Consider the following 8,211-nt stretch of genomic DNA (forward strand, 5'->3'; position numbering starts at 1 on the left):
CTGGATGCTCATATTGGCTCCTACATATTCTATGAAGATCTTTATCGGTCAAACCGCATAACAACATACGTTGTTCCCTTTGTCATCGGTACATTACTTGCCCGAGATTCGATCGTCGGTATCTCAATACCTAGTTCAATCTCGTTACCAGCAAGTCTCTTTACTCATTCCGTAATACATCATCCCGCAACTAACTCATTAGTTGCAATGCTTGCAAGGCTTATAGTGATGTGCACTACCGAGCGGGCCCAGAGATACCTCTCCGACAATCTGAGTGACAAATCCTAATCTCGAAATACGCCAACCCAACAAGTACCTTCGGAGACACCTGTAGAGCACATTTATAATCACCCAGTTACGTTGTGACGTTTGGTACCACACAAAGTGTTCCTCCGGTAAATGGGAGTTGCATAATCTCATAGTCATAGGAACATGTATAAGTCATGAAGAAAGCAATAGCAATAAACTAAACGATCAAGTGCTATGCTAACGGAATGGGTCAAGTCAATCACATCATGCTCCTAATGATGTGATCCCGTTAATCAAATGACAACTCTTTGTCTATGGCTAGGAAACATAACCATCTTTGATCAACGAGCTAGTCAAGTAGAGGCATACTAGTGACGCTCTGTTTGTCTATGTATTCACACATGTATCATGTTTCCGGTTAATACAATTCTAGCATGAATAATAAACATTTATCCTGATATAAGGAAATAAATAATAACTTTATTATTGCCTCTAGGGCATATTTCCTTCAGTCTCTCACTTGCACTAGAGTCAATAATCTAGTTCACATCGCCATGTGATTTAACACCAATAGTTCACATCACCATGTGATTAACACCCATAGTTCACATCGTCATGTGACCAACACCCAAAGGGTTTACTAGAGTCAATAATCTAGTTCACATCACTATGTGATTAACACCCAAAGAGTACTAAGGTGTGATCATGTTTTTCTTGTGAGAGAAGTTTAGTCAACGGGTCTGCCACATTCAGATCTGTAAGTCTTTTGCAAATTTCTATGTCAACAATGCTCTGCACGGAGCTATTCTAGCTAATTTCTCTGACTTTTGATATGTATCCAGATTGAGATTTAGAGTCATCTGGACCAGTGTGAAAATTTGCATCGACGTAACCCTTTACGATGAACCTTTTTGTCACCTCCATAATCGAGAAACATATCCTTATTCCACTAAGGATAATTTGACCACTGTCTAGTGATCTACTCCTAGATCACTATTGTACTCCCTTGCCAAAAATAGTGTAGGGTATACAATAGATCTGGTACACAGCATGGCATATTTTATAGAACCTATGGCCAAGGCATAGGGAATGACTTTCATTCTCTCTCTATCTTCTGCCGTGGTCGGGTTTTGAGTCTTACTCAACTTCACACCTTGTAACACAGGCAAGAACTCTTTCTTTGACTGTTCCATTTTAAACTACTTCAAAATCTTGTCAAGGTAGGTACTCATTGAAAAACTTATCAAGCGTGTTGATCTATCTCTATAGATCTTGATGCTCAATATGTAAGTAGCTTCATCGAGGTCTTTATTTGAAAAACTCCTTTCAAACACTCATTTAGGCTTTGCAGAATAATTCTACATTATCTCCGATCAACAATATGCCATTCACATATACTTATCAGAAATGCTGTAGTGCTCCCACTCACTTTCTTGTAAATACAGGATTCACTACAAGTCTCTATAAAACTATATGCTTTGATCAACTTATCAAAGCGTATATTCCAACTCCGAGATGCTTGCACCAGTCCATAGATGGATCGCTGGAGCTTGCATACTTTGTTAGCACCTTTAGGATTGACAAAACTTTCTTGTTGCATCATATACAACTCTTCTTTAATAAATCCATTAAGGAATGTAGTTTTGTTTATCCATTTGCCAGATTTTATAAAATGTGGCAATTGCTAACATGATTCGGACAGACTTAAGCATAGATACGAGTGAGAAACTCTCATCGTAGTCAACACCTTGAACTTGTCGAAAACCTTTTGCGACAATTCTAGCTTTGTAGATAGTAACACTACTATCAGCGTCCGTCTTCCTCTTAAAGATCCAGTTAATCTCCATGGCTCGCCGATCAATGGGCAAGTCAATCAAAGTCCATACTTTGTTCTCATACATGGATCTCATCTCAGATTTCATGGCCTCAAGCCATTTCGTGGAATCTGGGCTCATCATTGCTTCTTCATAGTTCGTAGGCTCGTCATGGTCAAGTAACATGACCTCCAGAACAGGATTACCGTACCACTCTGGTGCGGATCTCACTCTGGTTTACCTACGAGGTTCGGTAGTAACTTGATCTGAAGTTACATGATCATCATCATTAGCTTCCTCACTAATTGGTGTAGTAGTCACAGGAACATATTTCTGTGATGAACTACTTTCCAATAAGGGAGCAGGTACAATTACCTCATCAAGTTCTACTTTCCTCCCACTCACTTATTTCGAGAGAAACTCCTTCTCTAGAAAGTATCCATTCCCAACAATGAATATCTTGCCTTCGGATCTGTGATAGAAGGTGTACCCAACATTTTCTTTTGGGTATCCTATGAAGATGCACTTCTCCGATTTGGGTTTGAGCTTATCAGTTTGAAACTTTTTCACATAAGCATTGCAACCTCAAACTTTAAGAAACGACAGCTTAGGTTTCTTGCCAAACCATAGTTCATACGGTGTCGTCTCAACAGATTTAGATGGTGCCCTTTTTAATGTGAATGCAGCTGTCTCTAATACATAACCCCAAAATGATAGTGGTTAATTGGTAAGAGACATCATAGATTGCACTATATCAAATAAAGTACGGTGATGACGTTCGGACACACCATTACGCTGTGGTGTTCCAAGTGGCATGAGTTTGTGAAACTATTCCACATTGTTTTAATTGAAGGTCAAGCTCGTAACTCAAATATTCGTCTCTGCGATCAGATCGTAGAAACTTTATTTTTTTTGTTATGATGATTTTCCACTTCACTCTAAAATTCTTTGAACTTTTCAAATGTTTCAGACTTATGTTTCATCAAATAGATATACCCATATCCCCTCAAATCATCTGTGAAGGTCAGAAAATAACGATACCCGCCGGGAGCCTCAACACTCATTAGATTGCATACATCAGTATGTATTATTTCCAACAAGTTTGTTGCTTGCTCCATTGTTCCGGAGAACGGAGTCTTAGTCATCTTGCCCATGAGGCATGGTTCGCAAGCATCAACTGATTCATAATCAAGTGATTCCAAAAGCCCATCAGCATGGAGTTTTTTCATGCGCTTTATACCAATATGACCTAAACGGCTAAACGGCAGTGCCACAAATAAGTTGCACTATCATTATTAACTTTGCATCTTTTGGCTTCAATATTATGAAAATGCGTATCACCACGATCGAGATCCAACAAACCATTTTCATTAGGTGTATGACCATAGAATGTTTTATTCATGTAAACAGAACAACAATTATTCTCTAACTTACATGAATAACCGTATTGCAATAAACATGATCCAATCATATTTATGCTCAATGCAAACACTAAATAACATTTATTTTAGGTTTAACACTAATCCCGAAAGTATAGGGAGTGTGCGATGATGATCATATCAATCTTGGAACCATTTCCAATACACATCGTCACTTCACCCTTAACTAGTCTCTGTTCATTCTGCAACTCCCGTTTCGAGTTACTACTCTTAGCAACTGAACCAGTATCACATACTGAGGGGTTGCTATGAACACTAGTAAAATACACATCAATAATCTGTATATCAAATATACCTTTGTTCACTTTGCCATCCTTTCTTATCCGCCAAATACTTGGGGCAGTTCCGCTTGCAGTGACTAGTCCCTTTGTAGTAGAAGCACTTAGTCTCAGGCTTAGGTACAGACTTGGGCTTCTTCAATTGAGTAGCAACTTGCTTGCCATTCTTCTTGAATTTCCCCTTCTTCCCTTTGCCCTTTTCTTGAAACTAGTGGTCTTGTCAACCATCAAAACTTGATGCTTTTCTTGATTTCTACCTTCGTCGATTTCATCATCATGAAAAGCTCGGGAATCGTTTTCGTCATCCCTTGCATACTATAGTTCATCACGAAGTTCTACTAACTTGGTGATGGTGACTAGAGAATTCTATCAATCACTATTTTATCTGGAAAATTAACTCCCACTTGATTCAAGCGATTGTATTACCCAGACAATCTGAGCATATGCTCACTGCTTGAGCTATTCTCCTCCATCTTTTAGCTATAGAACTTTTGTTGGAGACTTCATATCTCTCAACTTGGGTATTTGCTTGAAATATTAACTTCAACTCCTGGAACATCTCATATGTTCCATGACGTTCAAAACGTATTTGAAGTCCCGATTCTAAGCCGTTAAGCATGGTGCACTAAACTATCAAGTAGTCATCATCTTGAGCTAGCAAAACATTCAGAACGTATGCATCTGCTCCTGTAATAGGTCTGTCACCTAGCGGTGCATCAAGGACATAATTCTTCTGTGCAGCAATGAGGATAATCCTCAGATCACGGATCCAATCAGCATCATTGCTACTAACATTTTTCAACTTAGTTTTCTCTAGGAACATATAAAAATTAAATGGGGAGCAACATCGCGAGCTATTGATCTACAACATAGATATGCTAATACTACCAGGACTAAGTTCATGATAAATTAAAATTCAATTAATCATATTACTTAAGAACTCCCACTTAGATAGACATCCCTCTAATCATCTAAGTGATCACGTGATCCAAATCAACTAAACCATAACCGATCATCACGTGAAATGGAGTAGTTTTCAATGGTGAACATCACTATGTTGATCATATCTACTATATGATTCACACTCGACCTTTCGGTCTCAGTGTTCCGAGGCCATATCTGCATATGCTAGGCTCGTCAAGTTTAACCTGAGTATTCTGCGTGTGCAAAACTGGCTTGCACCCGTTGTAGATGGACGTAGAGCTTATCACACCCGATCATCACGTGGTGTCTGGGCACGACGAACTTTGGCAACGGTGCATACTCAGGGAGAACACTTTTATCTTGAAATTTAGAGAGAGATCATCTTATAATGCTACCGCCGAACTAAGCAAAATAAGATGTATAAAAGATAAACATCACATGCAATCATAATATGTGACATGATATGGCCATCATCATCTTGCGCCTTTGATCTCCATCTCCAAAGCATCGTCATGATCTCCATCGTCACCGGCATGACACCATGATCTACATCATCTTGATGTATATCAATGTGTCGTCACATGGCCGTCTCGCCAACTATTGCTCTTGCAACTATTGCTATCGCATAGAGATAAAGTAAAGAAATTATTTGGCGCTTGCATCTTATGCAATAGAGAGACAACCATAAAGCTTTTGCTAGTTGCCGATAACATCAAGAAAACATGATCATCTCATACAACAACTTATATCTCATCACGTCTTGACCATATCATATCATAACATGCCCTGCAAAACAAGTTAGACGTCCTCTACTTTGTTGTTGCAAGTTTTATGTGGCTGCTACGGGCTTAGCAAGAACCTTTCTTACCTACGCATCAAAACCACAACGATAGTTTGTCAAGTTGGTGCTGTTTTAACCTTCGCAAGGACCGGGCGTAGCCACACTCGGTTCAACTAAAGTTGGAAAACTGACACCCGCTAGTCACCTGTGTGCATAGCATGGCGGTAAAACCAGTCTCGCGTAAGCATACGCGTAATGTCAGTCCGGGCCGCTTCATCCAACAATCCCGCCGAACCAAAGTGTGACATGCTGGTAAGCCGTATGACTTATATCGCCCACAACTCATTTGTTTTCTACTCGTGCATATTACATCAACGCATAAAACCTGGCTCGGATGCCACTGTTGGGGAACGTAGTAATTTCAAAAAAAATCCTACGCACACGCAAGATCATGGTGATGCATAGCAACGAGAGGGGAGAGTGTTGTCTACGTACCCTCATAGACCGAAAGCGGAAGCTTAGCACAACGCGGTTGATGTAGTCGTACGTCTTCACGATCTGACCGATCAAGTACCGAACGCACGACACCTCCGAGTTCTGCACACGTTCAACTCGATGACGTCCCTCGAACTCTGATCCAGCGGAGCTTTGAGGGAGAGTTCCATCAGCACGACGGCGTGGTGACGGTGATAATGTTCTACCGACGCAAGGCTTCACCTAAGCACCGCTACGATATGACCGAGGTGGATTTTGATGGAGGGGGGCACCGCACACGGCTAAGAGATCAAGAGATCAATTATTGTGTCTTTGGGGTGCCCCCTGCCCGCGTATATAAAGGAGTGGAGGAGGGGAGGGCCGGCCCTCTCTATGGCGCGCCCTAGGGGAGTCCTACTCCCACCGGGAGTAGGATTCCCCCTTTCCTAGTAGAACTAGGAGCCCTTCCAAGTAGTAGGAGTAGGAGGGAAGGAAAGGGAAGGGAAAAGGAGAAGGAAGGAAGGCCCCCCCTCCCTAGTCCAATTTGGACCAGCCCATGGGGAGGGGTGCGGCCACCCTTTGAGGCCTTTCTCTCCTTTCCCGTATGGCCTATTAAGGCCCAATACGAATTCCAGTAACTCCCCGGTACTCCCGAAAATACCCGAATCACTCGGAACCTTTCCGATGTCCGAATTTAGTCGTCCAATATATCTATCTTTACGTCTCGACCATTTCGAGACTCCTTGTCATGTCCCCGATCTCATCCGGGACTCCGAACTCCTTCGGTACAACAAAACACATAAACTCATAATATAACCGTCATCGAACTTTAAGTGTGCGGACCCTACGGGTTCGAGAACTACGTAGACATGACCGAGACACGTCTGCGGTCAATAACCAATAGCAGAACCTGGATGCTCATATTGGCTCCTACATATTCTATGAAGATCTTTATCGGTCAAACTACATAACAACATATGTTGTTCCCTTTGTCATCGGTATGTTACTTGCCCGAGATTCGATCGTCGGTATCTCAATACCTAGTTCAATCTCGTTACCGGCAAGTCTCTTTACTCGTTCCGTAATACATCATCCTGCAACTAACTCATTAGTTGTAATGCTTGCAAGGCTTATAGTGATGTGCATTACCGAGTGGGCCTAGAGATACCTCTCCGACAATCGGAGTGACAAATCCTAATCTCGAAATACGCCAACCAAACAAGTACCTTCGGAGACACCTGTAGAGCACCTTTATAATCACCCAGTTATGTTGTGACGTTTGGTAGCACACAAAGTGTTCCTCCGGTAAATGGGAGTTGCATAATCTCATAGTCATAGGAACATGTATAAGTCATGAAGAAAGCAATAGCAATAAACTAAAAGATCAAGTGCTATGCTAACGGAATGGGTCAAGTCAATCACATGATTCTCCTAATGATGTGATTCCGTTAATCAAATGACAACTCTTTGTCTATGGCTAGGAAACATAACCATCTTTGATCAACGAGCTAGTCAAGTAGAGGCATACTAGTGACACTCTGTTTGTCTATGTATTCACACATGTATCATGTTTCCGGTTAATACAATTCTAGCATGAATAATAAACATTTATCATGATATAAGGAAATAAATAATAACTTTATTATTGCCTCTAGGGCATATTTACTTCAGTCCCCACCTGGTGGCCACGCAGACCCAGAAACCCGCTATAAAATCCTATTTTTCTAGAAAACAAAACCAGGGAGAAAGAATTATCGTGATCCACGAGACGGAGCCGTCGTCACCTCCTGTTCTTCATCAGGAGGCCAGATCTGGAATCCGTTCGGGGCTCCGGAGAGGGGAATCTTTGTTCTTCATCATCGCCAATTGCATGATGCTCCCCACCGGGAGTGAGTAATTCCGTCCTAGGCTCGCTGGTCGGTGAGGAGTTGGATGAGATTCATCATGTAATCAAGTTAGTTTTGTTAGGGCTTGATGCCTAGTATACACTATGTTCTAAGATTGATGTTTCTATGACTTTGCTAAGCTTAATGCTTGTCACTTTGGGCCCGGGTGCCATGAACTCAGATATGAACCGTTTATGTTATCACAATTATATCCATGTTTTAGATTCGATCTTGCAAGTTATAGTCACCTACTACGTGTTATGATCCAGCAACCCCGGAGTGACAATAGTCGGGACCACTCCCGGTGATGACCGTAGTTTGAGGAGTTCATGTATTCACTATGTGTTAATGCTTTGTTCCAGTTCT

This window comes from Triticum dicoccoides, chromosome 5A, assembly GCF_002162155.2.
Source record: "Triticum dicoccoides isolate Atlit2015 ecotype Zavitan chromosome 5A, WEW_v2.0, whole genome shotgun sequence".
NCBI classification, from domain to species: domain Eukaryota; kingdom Viridiplantae; phylum Streptophyta; class Magnoliopsida; order Poales; family Poaceae; genus Triticum; species Triticum dicoccoides.